The sequence below is a fragment of the Sorex araneus genome, chromosome 2 (assembly GCF_027595985.1).
Source record: "Sorex araneus isolate mSorAra2 chromosome 2, mSorAra2.pri, whole genome shotgun sequence".
NCBI lineage: Eukaryota > Metazoa > Chordata > Mammalia > Eulipotyphla > Soricidae > Sorex > Sorex araneus.
In genome coordinates this window covers 122,912,363-122,939,749 of record NC_073303.1, presented here as the reverse complement: position 1 = coordinate 122,939,749, position 27,387 = coordinate 122,912,363, and the positions used below count along the sequence as shown (strand labels likewise).

Below are 27,387 nucleotides of genomic sequence, written 5' to 3'. Positions count from 1 at the left end.
TTACATTTAACTAGCTTGACCTCTGAGGCATAATACAGGCTGTTTCATAATTTCACTTTCTAATAAATAAAATGTCCGATAGATTTTTTTTCCTTTGTGATCACAGCAGTGATTACATTGCATACACAGGACGAGGCTGTGTAATCATATGTGATCTGGTAGAAAATAAGAATTAGCAGTCATGCATGCTTTTTGTAAAGCATGCGGAAGATGTTTTCTAGCTCTAAAACATTTCTCTATGCAGGTAGATCAATAATCACTTTTAAACAAGCTATGTAATGGAAATGCTTATAATGCTTTGTATTGTTTTAGGTTGACTAGTTTGGTAGAATGCTTTGTTTTAAATTCCTATTGCTTTTTCAACCGGATTATATTTTTTGGAGAAGGCTGTTAAATTATGAACATATGCTTGAGATGGTTTTTCTGGCTTAAACCAAAAGAGATAAACTGCATTTTAAAAGCCTCCCTTAGTAGGCTCTCTCTTTAAAATGCAGTTTATCTTCTAGCTTTTCTCTTGTTTAAGTTGCTTATTTGGGGGGAATTTCTAGTGTTATATACCTAGTATAGAAAAGACCCCATTTTTGTTAAGTGTATATGGCAAAAGAAATTCTGTGAACATAAAAATGCACCGAAGACCTCTGGAAATTGAGGGGAAACTAATAGTGAATACGATATTCAGTGGTTTTACATACAGCTCTCTTCCTTTTAGTATCTGAATAACATGAGGCAAGCCTATTTTAGAGATTAAAAAAGTACCCATTGCATAGTATGTAGCTTAGTGTATCAGATACGAAGGATATTTTTTAAAATGTTGCTGGCATTTAAAATGTTTACTGATCTTAATTATATCTATGACTTTTTCTTTGAATATGTATTTTAAAATGAAATTTCACAGTTCTCAGTGCAGTTTCTGTCCAATTAGTCAGTATGTTTTTTTAAATTTAGTGTTAGACCAATTTAAATATATAATAGCCTATAAAATATTTTGATATTCTGTAGTACATTTTATAAATTTTAAGATTTGTATGATTACTTAGTAATAAAGTAGTTGTGTTTCTGTAATATATGATAAAGCATTGTCTATAATTGCATGTTATATTTAAATAAAAGAAGCAATATGGCTTTCTTAAAATGTCCATGACCTGAATCTACCAGTTTAAGGATTTGTTAGTAATCTTTATAAATCTTTTTTTTCTTGATTTCTTGCTTTGTTTTTAATGTCAAGAATTAAGATTAGTAATAATAGGGCTAGGTTCTTATTTACTTAAAAATTTTGCTATTAAGCATGGTAAAGGATTGGTTTTAAAGTATTACTAGCTTTAATATATTAGAATATCTTTTCCTTTTAAGGGATTGTGTGCGTCTGATCACTCTACTTGAAGCCTATGCTTTGAGTTTCTTATATTATTGACATGCTTATAATGACGAGGCTCATTTAAAAAACTGGAATTTTATGCTTTTGCATATAAGTAGTAAATCGTAAAGAGTGTAGTGCATCTATAAGATCAGTCTAAGACCAGTCTTATTTAAACCTTTTTTGATTTTTATTTAAAATTATCTGAAACAACCAATTAATACATGATTTATTCTGCTTAAAAACCCTTGTATATTATTTCTTAGTCTTTAAAAACACATGATTTTTTTCATTCATAAGTTTATTGATCTTAAATGAATCAACCAAAAACTCCCAATTTACCTATAAATAATTCAAAGCCAATTATACAAACTTACTATTTTAGAATTATAGAGAGTGAAAAAAAGTGTGTATAACTTACCATTAATGTCTCCGCCTACTTAAACTTTTTTGATTACTATATATTCAGATCAGATACAGTGTTTTTTAAAAAGAACTTCTCATTTTACTTAGATACTTGAGAAAAAAACCAAATATCTTGGCATCAGCATTTTACTTAAAATTGGATTAGAAAGTAAGATGTAGACTTAAATAATTACTGAAGAAAACCATAGAAAGAAGGATGCTCTGAGTATGTAATCCAGAGTTGTGATTTGATAAAAACTTAAAATGTGTTTTCAAGCAATAGGCCTTTCAACCTCGTGGCTGGACATCAATGGTCTTGAGATTTGAAGCATCAATTATGTAACTGTCATATCTGGAAACAACAACAATCTTTTTGTTGATACATGGAGAGTCATTGTTTAATTGTTTGGGCTAGTTAAAATGGAACAGTCAGTGTTGTATTGTGACCATTAACTATGAACTTGAAACAGAAACAGTATAATAGATGTGAGCAATTAGGTTACATTTTGTTCTGCGTTGTTTTCTATGAGAAATTACTAGATTAGTTCTGTAAGAGTGTATTATTATAAAGGGACCCTTTGAAGTCCTTTTCCTAGACTTTTTTTGAATCTCAAATCTTCAAAACAATTCTCACTAAAATTTAAGATGGTTGGGCCGTTTGTTTCTATCACATACTAGCAAGTTGCAGTAAGATGATGAAAAAATGGAAAGTTTTCAAAATAGTTACAGCAAAACAGTTCCAGATTCAACTTGTCAAAGGAGCAAGGATTTTAAATGTACCAGTAATATTTAATGTGTCTTTAAACTGGAAATTAATAGAGAGGGTCAATATATTTTATTACCTACTGAATAATTAAAATTCATTTATGAGTAGCAATCATTAGAATATTTTTAACTAACTTTCTGTTGGAAGCTATAACATGACCCTTATGATGGTTCCTGGCTTAATCTCCTACTATTGTGGTTCTTGAATATCATTTTGATGCAAATACCAGTGATAGGCTTGCCTCTGTCCTTTTACTGCTGAAATGAAACAGCTGAAGAAGATTCAGCAAGTAAAAAAGAATCAGGCTCTGCATCCTACATAAAGACACTTGATTGGTTTTGATGAAATGACATTTTCATTTAAATTCTTATTATCAAGTTTTCTTACTGTAAACTCAGTTTTCTCAAATTAAATTATTTAATCAGGATGCAAAGATAATTGCCTTTGTCGCTACTAAAAAATCTTCAAGTACTAAATTTATTATGGAATCTAATTTTTGTGAGCTTGTCTTTGGGAACACACAAATACTGAGATGCTACAAGGTAGTTTTTAGCAGAGTTCACTACATTGAGTAATTGATTGCCTTGAACAGTATATGCAAACGATCACAATAATCACACCTCTCAATTGTAATCACATTTGTGGGGGAAATGTACTGACTAGCTACTGTTTTTCCATTTTAGTATCTTCTGAGTTTTAGCACCTTCTTCACAGTGGAGTACAGTAAAGACGCAGGACTGTTTTTCTACAGAGGCATTTATTTCTTTGTCACTGGGTGTGTGGCAGTGAATTTGCTGTGCCAGTTGGCCACACAGGGGCATGATAGGATTGGAATGTATTCAGAATAGATCTTAAAAAAACCTCTTTCTTTTTTCCATATATATAATACAAAATGCAGACTTTCATATTGAAAAGTAAGATTTTAAAAAAGTTTAACATTTTAATAGATCAAAAAATGTCTGGGCTGCTAGCATTTTCAGGTACATGTTAACCATAGTTTGCCTGGACTGGTCCTAATTTATTCTAGTTGTAGCACCATTAATTATTAGTAGCATCACTTCTCTCTTTCAAAAGTGTTGTATTTGACATAGTGTCAGTTAGGAAATGTGGAACGTGAATTCATCTATTGTAAATGAATTCTTTTCCAGTGAAACATTCGCACAGTCCTAAAACATTGTTTTAAATAAAATTTGATTTTGTCAAATAATATAAAATTATTAGTCTGGGGATGTTTTCTGGTCAGAAGTACTTAATTCTTTTTTTTTCCTTTGCTTTTTCGGTCACACCCGGCAATGCACAGGGGTCATTCCTGGCTCATGCACTCAGGAATTACCCCTGGCGGTGCACCTATGGGATGCTGGGATTCGAACCCGGGTCGGCCGCGTGCAAGGCAAACGCCCTACCCACTATGCTATCACTCCAGCCCCAGAAGTACTTAATTCTTGACAGAGTAGTTATTTTGTTGTTTTTAAAATTTCTATTTATTTATTTAGCTTCTGGTTCACATCTGGCGATGCTTAGGGGTTATTCCTGACTCAGCACTCAGGAATTACTCTTGCTGGTGCTTAGAGGGTTCATTTAGGAATCTTGGCATCAAACTTGGGTTGGGTGCATGCAAGGCAAGCACTTTACTACTCTCCAGCTCTGATTTATGGTTGTTTTGGCTTATAATATAGCTGTACACTTGTGTTGAGGATTCCTGGCACAGACACCTGTTGTTCATTGTGGCACATAAATTGCTACTTTGACATTGAACTAACAGCTCCATGAGAGCAATCTGCAGGGTGTGTGTTTGGAGCTGTTATGATCATATATAATCAGTTCTTCATGAGAGGAACATCTTTCATAAACAGTCTGGGGTGTGAAATGTGGAGCAACTAGTAGTCTATTCCATATTCACTCACATGCTTGCACATGTGTACATGTTTATGACACATGTAAGCTTTGTATATACATATATACTAATCATGAAAGAAATAATTGCATATTATCGTCATAAAGACATAGTCCTGTAACTGTCTTTTTATATTTTTAATAAAATGACCTGAATACATGTGTATCTTTGATATTTTAACTAGGTTAATTAAAGGCCCATAGTTTAGGCTGCAACTACTGGTATAGATAGTTAATCTGATAGACAGTGTCTGAGTATTTTCTGTATTGAAATAGTTGTCAACAATTCTACTTTAGTTGTTGATTTTCAGATAGGCCAGTGCTAATACCATTGAAATAATACGCCAGATTTCTCACTCTTGCTCCTTTAAGCTTTTCAACACAAGAAATGACCTTGAAATATTAGATATGGAGGGAATAGAAAATGTTGAAGAGAATTTTCATTTTTCACTGATTTGTGCCTGAGTTTTTTCTTTTTTGCATAGTGTGATAGCTTTGTGTTCGTTAGTATTAAATATAGGAATCCATGTTTATGTCTTAATTCTGCTACATACCTTCTTCATGGTTATATTGAAGTTACTATAATGTGGGTTTCTTGAGTAATGGACTGTATCATTGAATTCTGAATCCCCATACTTCTTATTTTTCTCATGCTTCTTTCTAGTCAATTCTCAATCCTCTTGGTCTCCTATTTGCCTACTGTTCCCCTTGTGTACTAAATTACTTTATCTCTTTTAGAGTTCCACATATTTGGGGACTGGAATGATAGTACAGTTGGTCGGGTGCTTGCCTTGCTTGTGGGCGATGCAGGTTCAATCCCCAGCATCTCATATGGTCCTCTGAGCAGTGTCAGGAGTAATTCATTTTTAAAAATTTAAATTACTTATTATCTTTAAAAAAGTTGAACCCCCCATGAATTACAAAGATATTTATGATTAGTCTTAAGCGTATATTGTTCCAGACTTACTCATTCACAAGTGTTGACACCCTCCACCAGTGTCCCCCATTTCCTTCCCACCCTCACCAGCCTATCTCTTCCCCTCCCACATTGTCCTAGTGTTTCCTTCTTTAACTTATTTCCCTCACCCCTACCCCAGTGCCAAATATCCTACTGAAAACCAGTTTCAGGAATATTTCCTAAGTTCAGAACCAGGAGTTACCCTCTGAGCATCTCTAGGTGTGGCCACCCCCCAAGAAATATTGAACAAAAAAAAGAACTCCATATATTTGAAATCATAAATTTGATCTTTAAAAGGTCTTCTTAATCACCAATTTATTTTTAAAAATTATGGGAGTGAAGAGATAGGGCGTCTGACCTGCATATATGAAGTCTTGGTTTAGTTGCTGGCTTGCCCTCTCCTTCACCCCAAATTTATCCATGTTGTTGTGTACATGTGTTATCCTCACCGTGTTACTTTATACTGAATAGTATTCTAATTTATGAATATACTATGAACATATAAGTTATTTTGTAGGCATGTTTTTGGGGGAGGATTTGGGTTTCAGGGCCATACTTGGTGTTGCTTGGGGACTATTCCCAGCTTTTTGCTCAGTGGGCACTTGGTGGTACTCAGAGGATCATCAATACTGGGGCTTGAATATGGGGTCCCTGAAAGTTATCTCTCTGTCCCTACACTTGTATTTTTATTTCTCTTGAAATCTTAGAAGAATTGTTGGATCACAGGATAGATTTATGTTTTGTTTTATGACAGACCATTTTTAAAAAGGGTTGTATATTTCAAACTCCTACCTAACATGTTTGGGAGTTTTGTGGATTTCACGTACTTTTTAACATTTAGTGATCTACCTGCAATTTTTTCCTTTCTGGTGAATTTATAATATAGATGTCTCCTTAGGATATTCTTTTCTGTGTTCCCAGTGACTTAGTGTCACTTTTTCATGCGTTCAGCTTGTTGGCCAGTTATGCATCTTCCATTGTGAAATATTTGTTCAAACATTTTTTAAATGAGGTCTTATTGATTATGGGGGTTATGTCTTATGGATATTTGTCCTTTGTCAGTTGTATGCTTTAGTAATATTTTCCCCTAGTCTGTTACTTGCCTGTCTCTTCCCAAGGGGCTTCCAATGCTCAGGGAGTCATGAGTCTACTCGCAGTGATACTCAGCCAACTGTACTGATGGTTCAATGCTGGGCCCTGGAAATGTGACGGAAGTTGGGCCCTGCAGTGCCAGGTGCCACCAGGTCCATCCCAGCGGTGCTAGGAGGACCTGACAGTCATGGTGATTGAACTTGGGGCCTTCTGCTTGCACCCTACCCCTAGGCCATGAGGGATCGACCAGATCCTACTTAATTTATTTTAAAACAATGCCTTTAAAGGAAGAGAAGTTTTACTTTGATCAAATCCAACTTTCCCCCCCTCTCTTGTGGTTTTTGTTTTTGTGTGTGATAGCTCAAGATCCTTTGTCAATCTTTAAGATAGGAAACTAACATTCTACACCTGTCACTTAGAAACTTTAGACTTTTTTTTACATTCTACATACATTGTTTAGAAACTTTAGACATTTTTCATTTTAATGTGAGACCCCATGCACATTATTTTTATATGTGTGGATTTACTTTCTATTTTTGCAGATGAAGATCCAATATTTGCTATCACTGTTTGCTAAAAAGATTCTTTCCTCTAGTCATTTTTATTATAAGAAAATAACCTAATTGTTAAACTGTGGTTCTATTTATGAGCTAATTGTTCTGCTCCATTAATCTAGTTGTTTCTCTCTATGAAATAATTCAATGCCTATTATCTTTATAGTAATCATGAAGTCAGATAATTGTAAGTTCTCCACCTTTAGTTTTTTACATAGTCTTGGTTACTTTAGGTTCTTTTCACTTTCATATATATTTTATGATCAATTTATTAATTTTGATTAAAAGTTTTTGTAGGGTATAGCCTGATATTTTATATTTCTACAGATTGATTTGGCAGAATATTGAATTTTTTAATTTAATAATGTGTATAGTTTTCAGGATAAAGGACTTGTTTAATTTTTTTATTTTAGTATTTTAAGGTTTTGATGTTACCATACTGGACTATTTTAAAATCCTCATTTCTAGAGTTGGGAACATTTTTATGTCTTATTTTTTGAATAGTGGTGAATGATTGATATTATTTCTTTTTGAAATATTTGATAAAATTCACTAGTGAAATAATTTGGCATGGTTTTCTTTTTTTTTTTTGAATTTTTTAAATTTTATTGAATCACTGTAAGATAGTCACAAGCTTTCATGTTTGGGTTACAATCTCACAATGATCAAACACCCATCCCTCCACCAGTGCACATTCCCCACCACCAATATACCAGGTATACCCCCCTTTCCCACCCTCCCCCTACCTCCATGGCAGACAATATTCCCCATACTCTCTACTTTTGTGTGGCTCGCAACACAGACACTGAGAGGTCTTCATGCTTGGTCCATCATTTACTTTTGGCATGCATATCCCATCCCAACTGGTTCCTCCAGCCATCATTTTCTTAGTGATCCCTTCTCTATTCCATCTGCCTTCTCCCCTCTGCTCTTGAAGCAGTCTTCCAGCTATGGGGCAATCCCCCTGGCCCTCGTATCTACTGTACTTGGGTGTCAGCCTCATGTGATGTTACCCTACATTCCACAAATGAGTGCAGTCCCTCTATGTCTGTCCCTTTCTTTCTGACTCATTTCACTTAGTATGATATTCTCCATGTTTATCCATTTATAAACAAATTTCATGACTTCATCTCTCCTAATAGTTGTGTAGTATTCCATTGTGTAGATGTACCAAAGTTTCTTTAACCAGTCATCTGTTTTAGGGCACTTGGGTTGTTTCCATATTTTGGCTATTGTGAACAGTGCTGCAATAAATGGCATGGTTTTCTTAAAGTGAAATTAGTGAAATTTTTATCAAGAATTCAACTTCTTAAACTAAAGTGATAGTACCGTGGATGGGGTGTTTGCGTTGTATGAAGCTGATCCAGGTTTGATTCCCCAGCATCACATACTGTCTCCTGTGCCCCATTGGGAGTGATCCCTGGAGGCAAAGCCAGGAGAACCACCAGAAACACCATGCAAGCTCAGAAGTTAGAATTCTGGTGGTGCTCAGGGCTTACTCTTGGCTCTGTGCTTATAGATCACTCACTCCTGGTGGGCTCAGGGAACTGTGTATGCTGTCTGGGGATTGAACCAGGTCGGCCTCATACAAGGCAAGCATCTTATCTGCTGTGCTATTTCTCCAGCCCTGCTTTGCTTAAGTTTAATAAGTTTATATATTTAGCCCACTCTGACAATTTTGGTTAACATTTTTATCACCATTTTCCCTTTCTGATTCTCAGTTAATTTAGATTTTAGGCTTTTAATAAGTCATTGCAGACAGTCTTGTGATTAAAATTTCTTTTTTCTCTTTCTCAGGTTGAATATATTTCAAAGCTTATTCTTCCATGAACTCCTAAAAAGCTCATCTACTAAGTTTTTTCTTTAGAATATTTTATGTTCAATTTTTTAGGTGGTTATTTTTTTTCCTTGTTGTTGTGGTTGTTGTTTTGGGCCATACCTGGCAATGCTCAGGGATTACTTCTGGCACTCAGAGATCACTGAATGGTGATGGTGGTGATCAGGGGACCATATGGAATGCCAGGGATAGAATCTGGGTTGGCTACAAGCAAGGCAAGTGCCCTACCTGTTGTTCTAACTTCCCGGTTATTTTTTATCATTGCCATTTTGCTGCCGAGATTTACTATCTTTGCACTTATTATGAGCATATTACCTTCACTTCTTTTTTAACATAGTAGCTTTCAAAATCTTTTCTGTTCATTTAGACATCCTGATTATCAGACAGTCTCCATTGAGTTTTTTTTTTTCTCTTGAGCATAATAGGTCATGTTACCTTATTTTTTAATATGCCAGGATTTTTAATTAGGACATAGTTAACAGCGCCCTATAGACTTTGAAATCTGTTCTTGTGGCAGTTGTTAAAGCAGAGCATCAGCTTGGTTGAGTTTGTGATATAGACTCCTTGCCCACAAAGAATAATTTAGATTGTAGTTTGATTGTGATAAGTTGAATTGAGGTCTTCCTGTGAGAGTTGGACTGTGTTTATTCTACATGTACTTTATTCTTTCTGTAAGCTTCTTTTAGTCAATCTTTCTCCACTTTTCATCTTCTGTTTTTGCCCAGATTATAGTTTCAGGTTCTTTTTAAAAACTAGTACTTCTATGAGATTTCTGTGATCTAGCTTTGAGACATTGACTGAATTTTGAAAAAGTAATAGAAAGAAAAAGGAGAAGTTACCCTGTCATTCCTTCCAAATGTTACTTACACCCTAAGTGTCTTCTTTTGGTTATTTTTTAAGACCTTCAAATAATTGTGTTTTATATTTTTTTCCTGAGTTTATTATCTTTGTGAGGGTAAATTTGGTCATTATCAAAAGAAGAACCTATTCTTTAGTATCTTATATTTGTTAAAAACTATATTGGGAGAAATTATATTATAGTTTTATTTTTCTGATATTTATTTTGCCCCCACCCCCAAAACTATTATTTATGAATAGCCAGTTGGTATTTGATTAGGAACATGTTCTCATTAAATTATATATTCACCAGAATATATAGAAAATACATACATTTGAAGTATTTACTATGATGATGCTTCATGCATCTTTCAGTGGCTATGAGCAAGTTTTTTTTACAGAAAATACAAGATTAATATGAACTTCTGAACATTCTTTGCCCCCACTCCCAAATTTGATGTTAATTTGGAAACAAATTGGAAAATTTATTTCAGTTTCATAAATAAGGATAAACTACCTTTGCTCAAGAAATGGAGCAGCTTGTTCATAAAAACTTGCACAAAATGTAAATCTGATTATAAGAATATACAAGAGCCACGTTGTTCAAAGAATATTATCATCCTATGAAGTTCACAGACCTAAGGAAATACTCTGGAAATTTTCACATATTATTTATATTAGCATTGGAAAAATTTCTGGATGATCTATTTCAATAAAAAGTGATGCTGTGACTTCATAATTCAATTCAAAGCTTATATGGAATTTTTCACTAGCATGAGCTTCTGAATATTTGAGTTCTCTTATTATTAAAACTTTTATTTGTGTTGGCTTATGTAAGTATCAGGGAAGAATCCACTTCCGTGTGCACTCAGGTTGGTGGCAGAACCCAGCTCTTTGTGCACTGAGGTCCTTGTTTTCTTGCTGGCTTTCTGCTGGAGCTGTTCTCACCCATGGGCGGCCTGCTGCATTCCTTGCCTTGTAGTTCTTCCATACTTTGCACCAGCCATGACATTACATTCTTCTTGTTCCTGGACTCCTCTTGATTCCTTTTCTGCTCTCAACTAGCTAAAGTTCTGTTGCTTTGAAAAACTCATTGGAGTAGATTGGATTGACTGAGATAATTTTGTTTTGTTTTATTAACCCATCATACCTATCTCAAAGCCTTTGGATTAATAAACTTCAAGTATCTGCAACTATCGCTTCACCAGGTGCAGTTATATAATCACGGCTGTGGCATGAGTCACACTCATGGACCAGGTGGGACCTTGTTGGGGGCGGGGAGGCACATTGAATTCTACCTTCCAAAGCATAGAAAGAAAAATGGAAAAGGTTAGATTAGTTTTTAACTTACAGTGTACAGTGTAAAACTATATTTATAAAAATGTGCATGTGTATGAAGCCAAGCTATGCTACATAAATCCTGGTTTTCTGATATCTATTTTCAGCATAAAATTAATAATCATCTATTAAATCTCCATTTATTTTTAACCCTCAGCAATTCTTCTTACCCAGATTATACAAAAATGCTGCTCTCATCTTTACATTAGTGTTAGAAAATTTTGTTTCTGTGAATTCCTTCCTTTCCCCTTGCTTTTTCCCTTTCCTTTCCCTCTTCCTGTCTTTCTTTGTCTCCCACTCTCTTTTCAAAAGTAGAAAACTTCCCTACAGCAGTGAAGGAAGATTGAATTAGGCAGGAGTATCAGCCACAGAAGAGGCCTTAAAGAACCCAGGCCTGGTACTTATTTCTACTATTCTTGGGTGTTCGTCTTATAGTCTATTATTCTATATTCCACAGATGAGTGCAATCTTTCTATGTCTGTCTCTCTTTTTCTGACTCATTTCACTTAGCATGATACTTTCCATGTAGATCCACTTATATGCAAACGTCATGACCTCATTTTTTCTGACAGCTGCATAGTATTCCATTGTATATATGTACCAGAGTTTCTTCAACATGGCTTGGAGGCTGTTCTCTCATTCTGGGCAACTCAGAGAAGGGAACAGCAAGTAAAATGTGGTTGTTGGTCATGTGGGGGAAAGATGATGCGGGCCAAATATAGACTAGAGACTGAACGCAATGGCCACTCAACACCTTTATTGCAAACCACAACACCTAACCAGAGAGAGAGAACAAAAGGGAATTCCCTGCCATAGTGGCAGGGTGGGGTGGGGGGAGACGGGACTGGGAAGGGGGGGTGGGATGTTGGGTTTACTGGTGGTGGAGAATGGGCACTGGTGAAGGGATGGGTTATCAAACTTTGTAAGGGAGAAACATGAGCACAAAAATGTATAAATCTGTAACTGTACCCTCACGTTGACTCACTAATTAAAAATAAACTATTAATAAAAAAAAAAAAAAAAAGAACCCAGGCCTAGCATTATCATTGTTCGTCTTTCTGCCTTGCTGAGAAAAACCGCATTGTTTATTGTGATATTAAATTAAGCTATCTGGGCTTATCTAGGTCCTTGATGCTACTGGGGAATTATTTAATTTATTCCCATTTAATTAGTTTCCATAATTCTCCCCCTCACCCCCCACCCATCTTTAGCAGAAATGAGTTTTGCTTGATTTTTATCTTCAGGGGGGAAAAAAGTCAAATTTTTAATATATCTGAAATGGTTTCCTTTTTCCTCCTACCATTTTCTCTTCTTTGCTTAGGGGGCTACATCTGTAGGTGCTCAGGGCTTACTCCTGCACTCAGGGATCACTCCTGAGAGGTTCCGGGTGCGCCCTGTGTTGTGCCTGGGATGGAAAGTCAGTCAGCTGCATGCAAGGCAAGCACCTTACTCACTGTGCAGTCTCTCCTGTACAGTCACTGCCTTCTTTATTTTACAATCTTGGAAGAACAACTCTTACTAGTTTCCTCTCTCATCTCATACAAATTGCCACTCTTTCATTCGGATGCATCTTGTTAAACACTGAGAAAAACGAGTCTCAGCAATATCTTCTCTGTGTGAGCAAGGAGCTGCAGATGAGCGCCAGTGCACCTTTGACTCCTGGTGGCCCTCGCTAGGCAGTGCCCTTGCTCCCTGCTGCCCCTGGGAAAGGCCAGCTGAGCCTGCCAGTGCCTTGCATGTGCTCCTGCTATCTCAGATTCCCCCAGCAACTGCTGCAAATCTGCACATGACTTCCACCAGACTTGTTCGACTCCTACTTGTTAGGAGTTGAACTGATGTGCATCTCTGGACAAGTGTGGATTGGTACCAAGAAATCACTCTATACCTTACATGTCTTTGATACTCACCTCACTGTCGTAGTGGTGCTGTCATTCAAGCAAAAGGGAAACTGAATCAAACATTTATGGGATTAGGGCTTCAGTTCATGTCGTGTGGTCTTCCCCCAAATCATGCACGATAAAACAAAAATTCTTTTTCTGTTGCCTTTCATCCAACTTTCAGGGGTTGATAACAGAATCCTGCTTTTGGACTTTACAGTTGTGTCAAGTAAAAAAATAGAAACAAGAACATAGACATGGACTTATTTTGCAAATACGAATAAAATAAGCATACAAAAAGAATTGAATGCGCTTAAATATTACCAGCAAATGCTTTGGGTTTCATGATGTTTAAATATGATGGAAAATAATGTGTCAGTTTTATAAACTAATAAAGTAAATGAGCTGAAATATACAAAAACACTTAGAATATGACCAGATAAATAAAAATGCCAATTAATAGCATATCATTAATTAAAAAAATTTTTATTTGGGATTTCCCTCCTGAGAGATTCCCCAATGTCCAATTACTGGGTCAACTTTTCTAATACTCATTGCTAAATAGTTTTCTTAAAAGGCTAAAACTAATTTCAGTTCCACAATGAGCACATGAAATTGCTTTTCATAATTGGCATGGGTTTCATACTGTCCTACTTTTTAAAATTTCATCAGCTGTTACATAAGTTTTTAAAGTATTAAGGTAGTATTTCCTTATGTGTTGCTTAAGCAGTCACAACAAAATACCTGGCACCAGAGGGCTGCCATGCGGGCTCCTTCTGCACAGCGCTGGGCTGGACTGGGGCCTTGTTTTCTTCTGCCGTGTGCTCCTGGGCTTACAGATGGCTGCTTTCCTGCCTGACCTCGAGTGCTCTTTCCTCTGTGCGTGAGCATCCCTGGAGTGTCTCTGTGTGTCCAGATTTTCTCTCTATGGACATCAGTCAGATTGGATGCAGGCCTAGTCCCAGTTCAGACATTTCTACGATGGCAGGCACTCATTAGCCAGCACATTGGCATTGGTGGAAAGAAGCTGGCCAGAGGAAGCATAAGGGCCAGTCAAGAGAGAGAGGTAGATAAAGTGCATCTCACTGTTCAGACTGGAGAATACAGCAGCGATGCAGGAAAGAACATGCAGAGTTAGCAGAGAGAAATTCATAGCCTTTTCGGTCTTCATCTGGAGTGAGACAGCCCAGACCCCAAGTGTGCTTGGTTTATTCTAGCAAGAGCAAGCGAAGAGGTGTGATCAAATCAGGTATATCAGTGCTATATGTGTTACTTGTACTTTACTTTGCTGTGTCTCTGTGTGTTTTTCATCCTTGCTTATGTTTTCATCATACCACTTACCGCTTTGTCTCCTCTCCTGATTTTCTTATATACTTTCTTTCTGTTTTTCCAATTTTGTCAAGACATGCCCTTGGACAAAACTTCCTGTATCTAGGGCCAGAGAGTACAGTGGGTAGGGTGCTTACCTTTTACACAGTTGACCTGGGTTCAATCCCTAGCATCTCCTATGTTATCCCAAGTGCTGCCAGGAGTGATCTCTGAGCACACAGCCAGGAGTAAGCCTCAGCACCACTGGGTGTGGCCCCAAAACAAAACAAAAAACAAAATACAAACAAGAACTTTCCAGTATCCGTTCACTTAATTAATTAGTTTTGATTTGGGGGGAAGCTCAGGGGTGACTCCTGGAAGTACTCACGGACATACAGTGTGTTCAGATCAAACTGGGATCCATCATCACACACCTTAACTGCCCACATACTCTCTGATCCTTTGTCCTTACACTTTAATCTGAAATCCAGACTGGTGTATAGATAGTAAATAAAATGTACCTCCTTTTCTAGGACAAGGAGTGTACAGTATTTACTTTCTAGGACTCATTAACATTCATCTCTTTGAAACTGTCAGGTACTTTACATTTGTTCTTTAAACTAATATTTATGAGGGACCCATAATTGCCAGTTGCCTCATAGGTACTGAGAGGGAAATTGATGAAAAAGATAGGCAGGGTCTTGGTTCTTGGAGATCTTACACTGAGACTCATCAGCTCATGGAAGGAGAGCTGTGTCCGATCAACCTCTCTCTCTCTCTCTCTCTCTCTAAGCAGAAAGCAATTATATATATATATATATTATTTTTTATTGAATCACCATGAGATATACTGTTACAAAGTTGTTCATGATTGTGTTTCAGTCATACAATGTTCCATCACTTGTCCCTTCACCAGTGTACATTTACCACCACCAATATCCCCAGTTTCCCTCCCTCCCCACTCCCCACAGACTACCTCTATGGCTGGCACTTTTCTTCTTTCTTTTTCTCTCACTCTCCCTCTCTCTCTCTTTCTCTCTCCTTTTGGGCATCATGGTTTGCAGCGCAAGCACAGAGAGGCTGTCATGTTTGTTGCTTTACCTACTTTCAGCTCTCAGTTTGTGTCCAGAGTGATCATTTCCAACTGTGTTTGGCACAGTGGTCCCTTCTCTGTCCTAGTTGCTCTCCCCCACCACCACTTGTGGCAGGTTTCCAACGATGAACCCTTTTGGCGCTTCCCTGCGGTCCCACCTCTACTCAGCTCTAATGGGAAGGCTGAGTACTGGCGAGGGATTTTTGCTTCCTGCTTAAGCTTCATGAAACCTGGGACTCAGGACTAGATGTCAGAATCTTCATACTCAGTTTGTATGAATCTTGAAATCTCCTTTCTTCTTGCTGTCTTGCACGGAAAAGCCCAGTTTTTTTGAATTGATACCAACTGGTTCATAAGTGAGAAGGAGGAAAGATTTACTGCAAGGTCCTGGGACAGTGATTCCCAGGTTTCTGGAGAGAGTGTACTTCAGGGGGATGGTCTATGAAAATCGGTAAACCCCGGTCTAAGATGAGGTCTCAGGCTAAGTCCGTCCTGGGGAGAGTGGATCTTCTGCCCAGACACCTCTATTTCAGTCACTTGTTGCATCCATCGCTGGGATGTAATCATCTCTGGGAAAGACGTCTGTCATCATTTGGTAGTTATGAGCAGGTGGTGGCCGAAATGGGTCTGGAATACCAAAATTGATACTGCAGTGTCTGATGGTGGTTTATCCGACTGAGTCCTGGCTCTCCAGGATGCTGTGTTCTCAGTGCTGTATAAACTCATCCCACTGCCCCTGACCAGAACTGAGACATATCGACTCTTCTCCCCAGACCTCCTACTTCTGTTAGCCAAAGTCAGTGATCTTCAACAATTTTACACCTGTGGACCTGTTTCTACTGCCACAGGATTGGAGGAGATTTCTCTGGCCAAGTATAGGTCCAGGGGCACAGGTCAAAGAGCAGGATCTAGTAACTGGCTTGGCAGCTAAGCTGTGACCTGCTTCGCTGTGGCATGCAAATCTCTAGCCATCGTGGCTTTCTCCAGGGTTCCATGTGACTGGCTCCTCTGAGGTCCTTTTGTGGTGGCTATCCGTCTCACCCTCCTCAGCAGTCACCCACAAATGCCATGGTATGTGCCAGGAACACCGAGGGGCCCGGAGAAGCTCCTCTGTTAACTGTGTCCCCGAGGCTGTGAGCCCCCTGGTCTCTGGACCCACAGAGCCCTGAGAAGCAGCATGGCCACACTGCCTTGGGGTGGCCAGGCAGCTCAGGGGAGTGGTCACCTTCCTACATTTCCCCTGGATGTCTGGGCTGTGTGTCCCACAGCGGCCTCTGCAAGCCAGTGGTTTAAGGTCCATCCTCTGTCCTGAGGTGAGAACCCCCCCCTCACTCTGGGTTCTGTTCCCAGCCCAGTCCTGGCTGCTTGTTTGGCAGCACAGCGTGCCTTGGGGCACTGGGCCTAGGACAGTATGCAGGAGAGCTTCAGAGCTATCAGAGCTGACAGGCCCTGAGGGCTATGATTGATGCCTTGACTTTATTAGCTCTGTGGAGGCGACCGCTGTTTGTTTGGAAGTGTTATGTGGAGTGCAGGTAGGTGGAGTTCAGGGCCTGGCACCGAGACTCTCTGGGCAGGAAGGGTGGCCCCATTCCTGCATGCCTGGCTGGCTTACAGGGCAGGAGGTGTCCAGGGTGAGTGTCCATTTGGCTTCACTGAAGGATGGCATCATGCTGGGGGGTTGGCCTGCCTGAGACCACAGGAGCCAGTGGGAGGGGAATGGCAGGGCCGGGTGGGGTTGGCTAGGAGAGATGTCCTGGCGTGCTGTGTATAATGGAAGCCCTGAAGACTTAAGCTTTTAAATTTTTATTTGGGGCATACCCGGTGATGTTCAAAGCTTACTCCAGTTCTGTGCTCAGGAATTAGTCCTGGCAGTGCTTAGGGGGCTCTATGGGGTGCTAGAAATTGAACCCAGATAGACTGTGTGCAAGACAAGTGCCCTACTCACTGTACTATCATTCCGGCCCGAATCTCAAGCTTTAAAAAGGTTTCTCTCTCTTCAGGGTCTTTCTCCAGGCTCCTTGCTAGCATGGGTGGTCTTTAGTCAGAGACAGAAGCAGAGGTGTGGACAGTGGCTTCTCCATATAATGAGTCACTGCGGGACCCAAATTTAGGAAAAACTTGCAGGAGGTGAAAGGAAGTGAAAGGAAGTGGGATCAAAGGAAGGGTCTGAAGAAGGAGGTGGTGTAGGGAAAACTTGGGCAAACTTGGCTGTGGCTTGATCTTGGGCCAGTGTATGTATTTGTGTGTATTTGGGACCTGGAGCATAATAGTTCATACATAGCAAGACTGTGTTTGAGGGGAAAAAAAAAACACTTTTCCTTCTCTGAGGTTATAATAGTAGATTCAGGTACATAGGCTGTTGGTAGGTGGCAATCCTGGGGAAGGGATGAAGGTGCTGCTTTGCCGAGGAGGTGACTCCTATAGGCTGAGGAGGCCAGTTCCCCGTGGGTATCTCCGTGCCTTTCAAGCAGCTGCCACTTCACAGGTGCCAGTAGAGACGCTGGAAAGGCACCGGCAGTGTCTACCAAAAGGAAGAACAGATAATGTGCTTATCTTGGGGAAGGAATGTTACAGATTTCAGGGCTTTCCCTTATCATCAGTCTAAGCTGTTTTATCAGAGAAGGAGGAATGTATATATTTCTCAGTGAGGATACATGTTGAGCTGAATAATACTATTATTTAAATAAGTATTTACCTCTAATGTTGCTAAAGAGATGAATATAGCAAAAGACAGTTATTGAATGAGTTCCATTCTTCAAAGAAAACACTAATTTATGTTGGGAACTTTGCCAATATCTTACCTAAGAGATAAGACAGTTTTGTTTTGTGTTTTTTAACTCATTGCCCCCCTCCCCCCCGGCCAGTTGTTCTTTATACTGAAGACAGTGAGTGAGGAGAACTGAAGTATCACAAAATATGACAGGCCCTTTAATCTGAGTATTTTTACTGAGATGGCTTTTCAGCAAATTTGGTTAGTGTAACTACGGGCACAGAAGATGGGTTTCAGCTTTGTCTTCTGTATCATGAAGGAATATTTATGTTTTAATGCATCTGTTCAGTAACATATGACTATAAACCATCAAAAGGAAACATTTCCAAGATTTGCATCCACAATTTTATTTGTAGAAGGAAAGAATCAACCACTATCCCATGGAAGAAAACAGCTTTTGCTTATACTACAAAGTCTACTAAGTACCTGACATGGATGATAAACTGTCAACTGGAGACCTCGACGTCAGCGCCGGGGTCTCTAAGCTCTGACAGCTCAGCAGTTGGCTCTAGTGTGTGCCCACTGGGGTCCTGTTACTGAGGCTGCTCAATGTACACTCTGGGAGGAAGGATCATTTTCCTGTCTCTCTCCTTGGTGCCAGCTTAGTTCTCCACTGAATGTCAAGGAGTAAATGCTCTGGCTTTTGATTGAAGGCGAAGAAACTACAGGTACCTCAGGTCTGATCTTTTGTAGCCACCTGTTCTTTCATGATTCTGACTTTCTCCTTTTACCTTACCCTTCTATTTCCTGTTTGCAACTCTCAGTGGGTAGAGCTAAGAAAGTAGGCTGGGGGCTTACTTAGTAGGTAACTCATATATTCTTAATGTGGACAATTGAAGTGTACTGGACTCGTCTGGTGCACAAGATCTTCTTATCAGAAAGTATATTTAGAATTCCATATTATTTTCTTATCCAGTATTGACTACTGGATAAGATAGTAATATTTGAGTATGAAAGGCCTTACTTATGTATTTTTATGTTAAGTCTATGGTTTCTTTAAGTGGAGGCGGTATTTTAATAACTTTTAGATAGTGCTAAAGATAAGCCTGGTCAGTTATGCATTTTTTAAGAATTTGGAAAAATGAGTTTTTAAGCTTTTATTGCATTTTATGGTGTGATATGAAAAGTGACAGAATCCAGGCATGAACTTTTTGTTTTCACAAGATAATACAGCCAGTCAAAAGGGAAAGAAAAAGTACTTAGTCACAGTTAAATAGCTAGATATGTTTTCTTTGTGCTACTTTTCGGTGAATAAAATTGGTTTTAAAGTGAATATGAATATTCTATTAGTATGTGTAGTGTATTTGTAATAGGAAGTACAGCTATTTGTTATGTGTTTTGCTTGTCAGCTGTGCAGTTTTCTTGTAATTTTGATAATTCAGAAATATTTTAATGCACATAAAATATGGAAAAAATCTGAATGTTATGATGATGATTCCTAAAAATTAGAATGGAATAAATAGTATAAGAAAAGTAGTGCAAATCATATAAAAATGAACTTTTAAATGTGTGATCAGGAGTTCAGTGTGTTTTCTTCATGTTCACAATATTGCTTTCATCAGTATTCTTACTTTGGCTAGATACAGACCAATTGTGAGTGTGATTTTGCCTGTAGTGTGCATAATATCTGTGTATATATCTCTGTATAAACACATGCTCACCACCTCATTGCCCGCTATTATAGGAGATCATAATTTTGGCTATAAACAAGATAAACAACTTACTGATAGAGATGTCAGAATGAAACCTCTATATTGTCACTTTCTGTATATAGCATAGTGGGTAGGGCGTTTGCCTTGCACGTGGCTGACCAGATTCGATTCCTCTGTCCCTCTTGGAGAACCCGTCAAGCTACCGAGAGTATCCCGCCCGCACAGCAGAGCCTGGCAAGCTAACCATGGCATATTTGATATGCCAAAAACAGTAACAAGTCTCACAATGGAGACCTTACTGGTGCCCACTTGAGCAAATCAATGAACAACGGGATGACAGCGCTTCTTCTACAGTACCTTAAGGACAGATGGAACAAGGAAATGTATTGCCCTTTTAGGAGTATCATTGATTATTTTATGTTTTAACATGACAGTGCAGTATATGCAGGTCAGACACAGCTGGCTTTGTAGCTTCCTGTCTTGTGGAGATGTGCAGAGGATGTTTAGCAGATGGTGTTGAGAACAGTCTTCTCAGCTGTTCCTAGAGGCTTTGTCCTCATTCAAGGAGAGGAAACATACGTAACTTTCTCCCCAAAAGTATGGATCACAAAGTGTGACCTGGGAGAAGAGTGTGGAGTCTGGTCTATGTACAGCAGGACCGCGGACAAAAGTACTAGTGAGGTGAGAGTCTTTTGTTTGGTTCTGTTCCATGGCTGGTTTGTGTGTAGGACGTCAGCACTAATCGAAGCAAGAAACGCTGCCAGGGGAGACACGAGAGAGTGGCTGTGAAAACTGGGTACACGGAGGGGATTGCTGGCTGATTATAGCAGTGTAATTATCACTAAAATAATGCACAAAAATGATTTTGAGTTTTAAATACTCATAGGTAGTGCGACATTAGTCGCATTTAAATTTTTGTAGTTTACAACACATTTCACATGCAAGTTTCGCTTATTAACATGGCACATAGTAATAAAAACCTTTCACTAGTAACTTGCTGTAGAAGGCACATTCTAGTCTGTGGAACATTCAGATCACATCGCCATGGCTGCTTCACTGTGTTTATTCTGGTTGTAACTAATTTATCAGGGACAAGTTCACACGCAGTTTGAGAAGGGATGCAAGAGGCCTCAGGAAGAGAAGCAGAAGTTGATGCCTTTTTGACTTATCAGGGTATGACTGTGAGTCTTCATTTGTACTTATCTAATTATATATAGTTTTTAAATTCCAATTTAATTCATCTATTAGTGCATTGGGATGGGGGATGTCTTCTTGTCCTCACTCAGAGGCACTCAGAACTCAGCCAGTCTGACTATGAAGTGGTGATACCAGAGTGCTGAGTATAGGGGAGCACCAAGGCTACCCCAGTGATGTTTGGGGGCCTCCAGGGCTACCCCTGCATGCTTCTGAAGCCATGTGGGGCTGGGGATAACACCGGGTCAGGGGCAGCAAAGATGTGCACCCAAAGTCCAGAGCTACCACTTTAGCCACTGAGTTTTCATTTTTTAAAAGCCAAGATGCTGGTTGTACTGGTTAATAAATATGCCATCGTGTAATGATAAAGACCTATGATAAACATTACATGTTTTCATTACTTGTTTGATTTACCTTCTGTAAATTAGGGACATAATAGAGATAAATGAGTCCTCTTTAAAAAAGCTTTGCAGAGTCATTTAAGTTGAATTTTTTTCTCTCCTTTGGTTATTCATCTAATAGATATTCTATATCATCATCATATTAAAATTAGGATTTCAATAGGGGAGAGAGACAGAGAAAGAGAGAGAGAGAGAGAGAGAGAGAGAGAGAGAGAGAGAGAGAGAGAGAGAGAGAGAGAGAGAGAGAGAGGTGTCTGCCACAGAGGCAGAGGTGGGGGTGGGAAGGAAACGGGACATGGGACATTGTCATTGTTGGTGGGAAATGTCCACTGGTGAAGGGATGGGTGTTGGAACATTATATAACTGAAACCCAATAATGAACAGCCTTGTAACTGTGTATCTCACTGTGATTCAATAAAAAAATTTTAAAGTAAAATAAAATTAGGGATGCTTTTGAGTCTTTCTAGAAATTTGCAGACTTACCTTAAGAGTTTGATAATTAGGGGCCTGAAACAGCAGGTTGAGTGCTTGCCTTGCAATTGTGGCCAACCCAGGTTTGATCCCTGGCACCACATATGGTCCCCTGAGCCTGCTAGGAAGGACGCCTGGGTACAGAGCCCAGAGTAAGCCCTGAGCACCACAGGGTATGCCCTCCTCCCCCAAAAAAGAAAAGAAAAGAAAGAAAAGTTCGATAATAGCTAACAATAGTTTATACTGATAAGCACTGTACTTCAGGGGAAACTCATAAACATTGATTCTAATGTAGGTAGAAAGTCATGAAAATATTTATTTATTTATTTATTTTAGAACATTAAAAAAATTGTGGAGGCCACAGCCAGCAATGCTCAGGACTGAGTCCTGGGTCTGCACTCAGGAATCACTCTTGGTGGGCTCAGGGAACCGTGTGGGATGCTGGGGAACAAACCTGAGTGAGCTCCATGCAAGGCAAGTGCCCTCCCCACTGTACTGTACTGTCACTCAGAAGCAGTTATTTATTAGGTTACAAACCCGGCATCATATATGATTTGGCATATAAGGAGGACTCTGAGAGCTCCTGGGTGCCCTCTGACTCTCTCCAGGCCATTGTCTCCTTTGAAAGGACAGGAGAGACACTGGGTGGCCTGCTGGAGGGCAGCTGCGCAGTCTCGCTCGCTCCTATGCACTTGGAGTCTCTTCTGGTTTGGCTTTTGGGCTACACCAGGCAGTACCATTGAGGCCTTTGCATTCCAGCACTCGGGAGTCACTCCCCCACCTTAGAGTCATTATTCTCTTTAAGCAGCTTCTTGTTTATAGGTACTGCAAAATTTAACTTGTAATTATAAATAAAATTATGCTAAAATTGCTTTCAGTATTTAACTCAGTCTTTTATGTCGTGCTTATGATTTCCTTTTCTTTTTTAGATTTTGGGCCCTACTTAGTGGTGCTCAGCAGCTGCCTCTAACTGTGCTCAGGGATCACTTCTGGCAGTGCTCCGGGCATTAGAACCAGGATTGGCCACATGCAGGGCAAGTGCCTGCAACCCTTGTACTCTCTGTCTCTCTGGTCCCTGGAGTCCCTGGAGTATTAATGTCTTTTATTCTTGTTTGCTTGTTTAAGTATTTTGGATATTTGGGGTTAAGTACTTGGTTCTTACGGGATTAGGTATTCTGGCCTTAGTTTTACCTCATAATATTTGATGATCATCAGTTTCCTGCCTTGTTGTGTGAATATCTATTATCTTTAATTTTGCTTTCAGATTATTTTAATGATATTGCATTCAGTGTAGTTTTTTTTTGGCATGGCCGGGGGCCCCCAATAGTGCTCAGGGGACAGAGGGGCTCTCCCCTCCAGACAGTTGGGCTGGGGGTCCTCTAACAGAGCAGAAGGATACATCTCCTGCATACCCCTGATGTTTGTGAGCCTCCAGGGCTGCACCCAGCAGTACTCGGGGGAATCTGTGGTGCCAGGGATCACGCCCGAGGTCATCAGCTTGTTAGGCATGTGCCTTAACTCATATACTGTCTCTCTGGGAACCTCCCTTTATTATTTTTCATTGGAAATAAAATGCCTTCACTATTAATTGAAAGAACAAATAGCAGATCACATGGCATGTGAATGACTTCTGTGCCCATACTCCACACCCCTGCCTCTGTTTTGTTGCTCTAGTCTGCGGCCCTACTGGAAGAGGCATTCAGCTCATCTTTTCATTGTAGGCTACTTGGTGACTCACTTCTGGATGCAGGAGTGGCTTCTCCGTAGCTTTTTTTTTTTTTTTTAACATGTCTGGGCTAGAGTGTCCTCCTGGCAGAATGGCAGAACACCCAGCCTCCGGGTATGATCCTGAAGGGCCAGCCTATGGGCATTATCTGTGCCTTTTCAGCCCTCTTGTAATGCTGTTTGGTTAATTTCCTGTTTCCTGCAGCCAAATGCAGGCTTAACTAATCATGAGTTTTTAGACAATAGCTTAAAAAAATGGCCACCCATCATTAGTAAAGCAGACGTGTAACCTTGTCCTGAGTGGCCCCCATGGTCTTTTTCATACATAATCCAAGGAAATATTAAGAGATACAGTGGAGAGTATTTTGTTAGCATTCCCAGTCCCAGTCATCTCTAGCAAAATGCTTTGTGGCAGTAGAAAATTAGGATATATATGAAGGAATAAAAAATGGAGTAAGATAATAAATTTGTGCATACTACTTATAATGTGTAAAATTTTATTCATTATGTAATTTCTGATTTAATTTTAATATCAGTGATATTTTTTCATAGCTTTTGCATTTCTGCCTTTCATTTTGGTATCTAGATAAAATAGAATGTTCAGATATTTATTTTTATTGAGATTCTGTGCTTTATAGTACTGTTAGTGGTGGCTTCCAACATGGCACCCATTGCCAGTGGGCCACACCCAGTGGTACTTGGGGGCCTTGTGCTCAGTAGTGAGCCCTGGTGGTGCTCAGGAGCCATATGTGGGGCTGATATTTGAACTGGGATCAGTAGGATGCAAGGCAAGGCAAGCACCTCTTCCCCCATACTATCTCTCCGTCTCCCTCCCCACTTCATTTTAATATGATAGACATAAAGACATTGGGTTATCAGGTGAAAAATTTAGATTTAAATTTGATCATCACCCCAGAGAATTTCCCATTCCATAACATAAAGGAAAACTGAGGAGACTCATGGGGGAGAGAGCACTGGAGGATGAACCTGGGGCCCAGCTAGGAGTGTAGAGGTCTGCCCCTCCTCTCTCCACCTCTTCGGAAAGAAATAGACTCTCTCCCTTCACCAGGGAGGAAGCGAAGGTGGAGAGGTATTAGTTGCAGGCAGCGCGGGAGCTTCTGAAAGGACAGGCTGGCGTGTTCTAGCCCTGGCTTGGCTGCCTGCTTAGGTTGTGCATCTTCTCCATCTTTCCATCCTTGCTGTGCCTGTTTAACAGAGAAAAATTGCTTTGCAAAGAGAGATGGAGTAGGTGGGTGGCTGGGCAGAAGGCAGCCTGGCTTTCCATTGTGTGGTAGGAAGGAATATTACTCATGACTGGCAAGGTTATGTAACAGTGACAGGCAACTCTGAGGTCCCAATTCTTAACACACAGCAAAGGGAAGGTTTGCTTCTTGCTCTCGCCTCGTGTAGTCTGTGGGTGACTCTATAGGGCAGTGGCCTCTCATTTGTTGGGACCCATTCGGTTATCTTGTGGCAGAATGTCTAGAGTGTGTGGGCAGGAAGAAAACCCAGCAAACTGGCGCATGCTTTCTGCCTCATTGGGCCGGAAGATCCTCCCTATCTCTTGAGTCCAGCGGCCAGCTCCCACCGCTGGCTTTCCTGACAGGAAACCAGTGAAAAGTGCACAGTCTGTGTGTCCACAGGGGCACAGCCCAGGACATCAGCAGGAGCTGGCAGGTGACGGGCAGAACAGCCTTAGTGAAGGTGGCTGTTCTTGAGCTGATTCTAGATGCCTGTATGGGACAAGGCAGGTGAAGAGGTGCACTCAGGAAAAGACAATGACATCACTGTTTCTAGGTCAGCTCCCTGAACTGTGCTCGCAGGCAATGGAGGTGAGAGGACTCCGGGTCCTGGAATAAAACCAGCCAGCTTGTGCCAGGCTCTGTCACTCCCCAAATGCTTTATTTTATTTTATTTTTTTTTAACTTAAGCTCTCAAAGTTTCATTGACCCTAATTTGTGCCATGGAATTTATAACAGTACTTTCTTCTTAGGCTTTGCCTGAGGTCAAGGAGAGTCTCTAGTAAGGGCTCCAAAGAGAATTCAGCTGGTAGCCACAGCTCAAGACATGTACTTGCTAGGCAATAGGGGGCCTGGGGAACATCAGCTCATTAGCAAGTAAGCTAGGGATAAAGAAAAAGATGTGGAGAAATAGGGTTGCCTTATTTGTTTTAAATTTAGTGTTTCTTCTAGGTTCAAGTAAAGGGTAGAAAAATGGCATTCCCTGGAAAGCAGAAATAACTCCAAATAATCCTTCTGTCCCTGAGCACTTGGTGTATGCCAGGACTTGTATCAACAATCAATGAACATATATATCATTATTATTAATTATTTTTTGGTTTTGGACCACACTCAGTAGTGCCCAGAGTTTACTACTGATGCTGCACTCAGAACCTTCTAGGGTGCTGGGGATCAAATTTGGGTCAGCTGGATGCAAAGCCAGTGCCTTATCCCACTATTCTATTGCTCTAGCCCTCTGAACTTATATTATTAATATTTTCTTAAATTTTTATTTTCCTTAATAGATCAGGAAATGGAGGCAGCATGAGTATAGTAACAGAGTTAGACTTAAAACCACTATGCTTATTATTTGTTAAAGTGCTGGTCCAAGTTTCATTCTTTGTTAGCAGGTAAGCCAGCACTAGTGCGGAGTGAGACAGATGTTAGGGAAGGCATGACAGCCATGTAGTGACACTGGTCAGTAGTTATATAAGTTAGACATTGAAGTGCTTATTCTTTAAACCAAATCTACTCTTTAAAAATATTTTCTTGTTTAGTTTTCCCAGAGGTGGTGTTGGGGTTTAAGAGGATGGTTGCCAGACATCATTTACTTTCACAAATGCTTTGGACTATTCATATATGGTCTAGCATTGAAGGGCATACATCTTGGCTCTGGAGAAGCTGGCAGATGTCCTTCCAGCCAGAGAGAGCCAGAGGCACATCCATAGTGAAACAGAGCAGATTTTTAAATTTTTTTTTTTTTATTTATTAGCAGTCTCATCTTTGCATCACCAAAAGGTTCTTTGAAACTGGAACTTTGAGTCAGGCAACCTCTAGGTCCTTCATAATGTCATTGCATTTATTTTTGGGTCAGGATACTTTCTCATCAGTTCATGAGATGATGTTGAAGAAATAGCAATATAAGAGGTTCTGCTATGAGTGTTATAGCAAGTGAGGCCCCTTGTAAAATGTACGGGGCATTTCTGTCAGAAGGATGGACTTGTTAAAGGAAATTAGAGAAGAGTTAAAACATGGGTCTGTGTTGAATTGGATGTGAGTAGAAAGTAGGGTTGTGTGATTATGTGTTGGTTTGTCTTCAGAAGATGGGAGAACAGTGCTAGCATCGCCCAGTTTCCAGACTAGAAGTAGCGACTACTTGGTGTGGTGTGTGTGTGGGGGGGGGAGGGACCGGGGGCATACAGGAGGGGAGCTTATGGTCATTTGGGTGTACAGTGTCTTGCCATTATATCTGTGTTCACATGTACTGGAATGGGATTATTGTTGCCTTGTTCTACAGTTGTTATAGAGAACCCTTGTCTGCTGCTCATTTTCTGTGAAACGCTTTACAGTCACCATGGCATACCAGGGCCTAAATCTTAGGAAATAGGCCAGCTACTAGCTGATAGCTGTAAGGGCAGCTTTATCTCTTACTCGTTTTAAATTTCTCCTCTGCCATTTACCAGGGGCAGGCCTTTGAGAGGTAAATAACTGAGCTTGGGTTACCTGTCAGAAAAGTGGGGGATGACCAAAGTTCCTTCTTCCTAGGTTAATTTTGAAAGATGAGTCAGTGCGTACATGTACAATGCCCAGACCGTGATCTGGTAGACAGTGCCTTTACCTCCACAGCCATCATCACAATTTGT

At 39.8% G+C, this 27,387-nt stretch overlaps 1 protein-coding gene across 50 annotated transcripts in view; it reads left to right on the top strand.

The window, feature by feature from the left end:
* The window catches only part of RIMS2 (regulating synaptic membrane exocytosis 2), a 547,885-nt gene that overhangs the window by 203,047 nt on the left and 317,451 nt on the right, over positions 1–27,387 (top strand). The gene's annotated exons all lie outside the window — the stretch shown is intronic.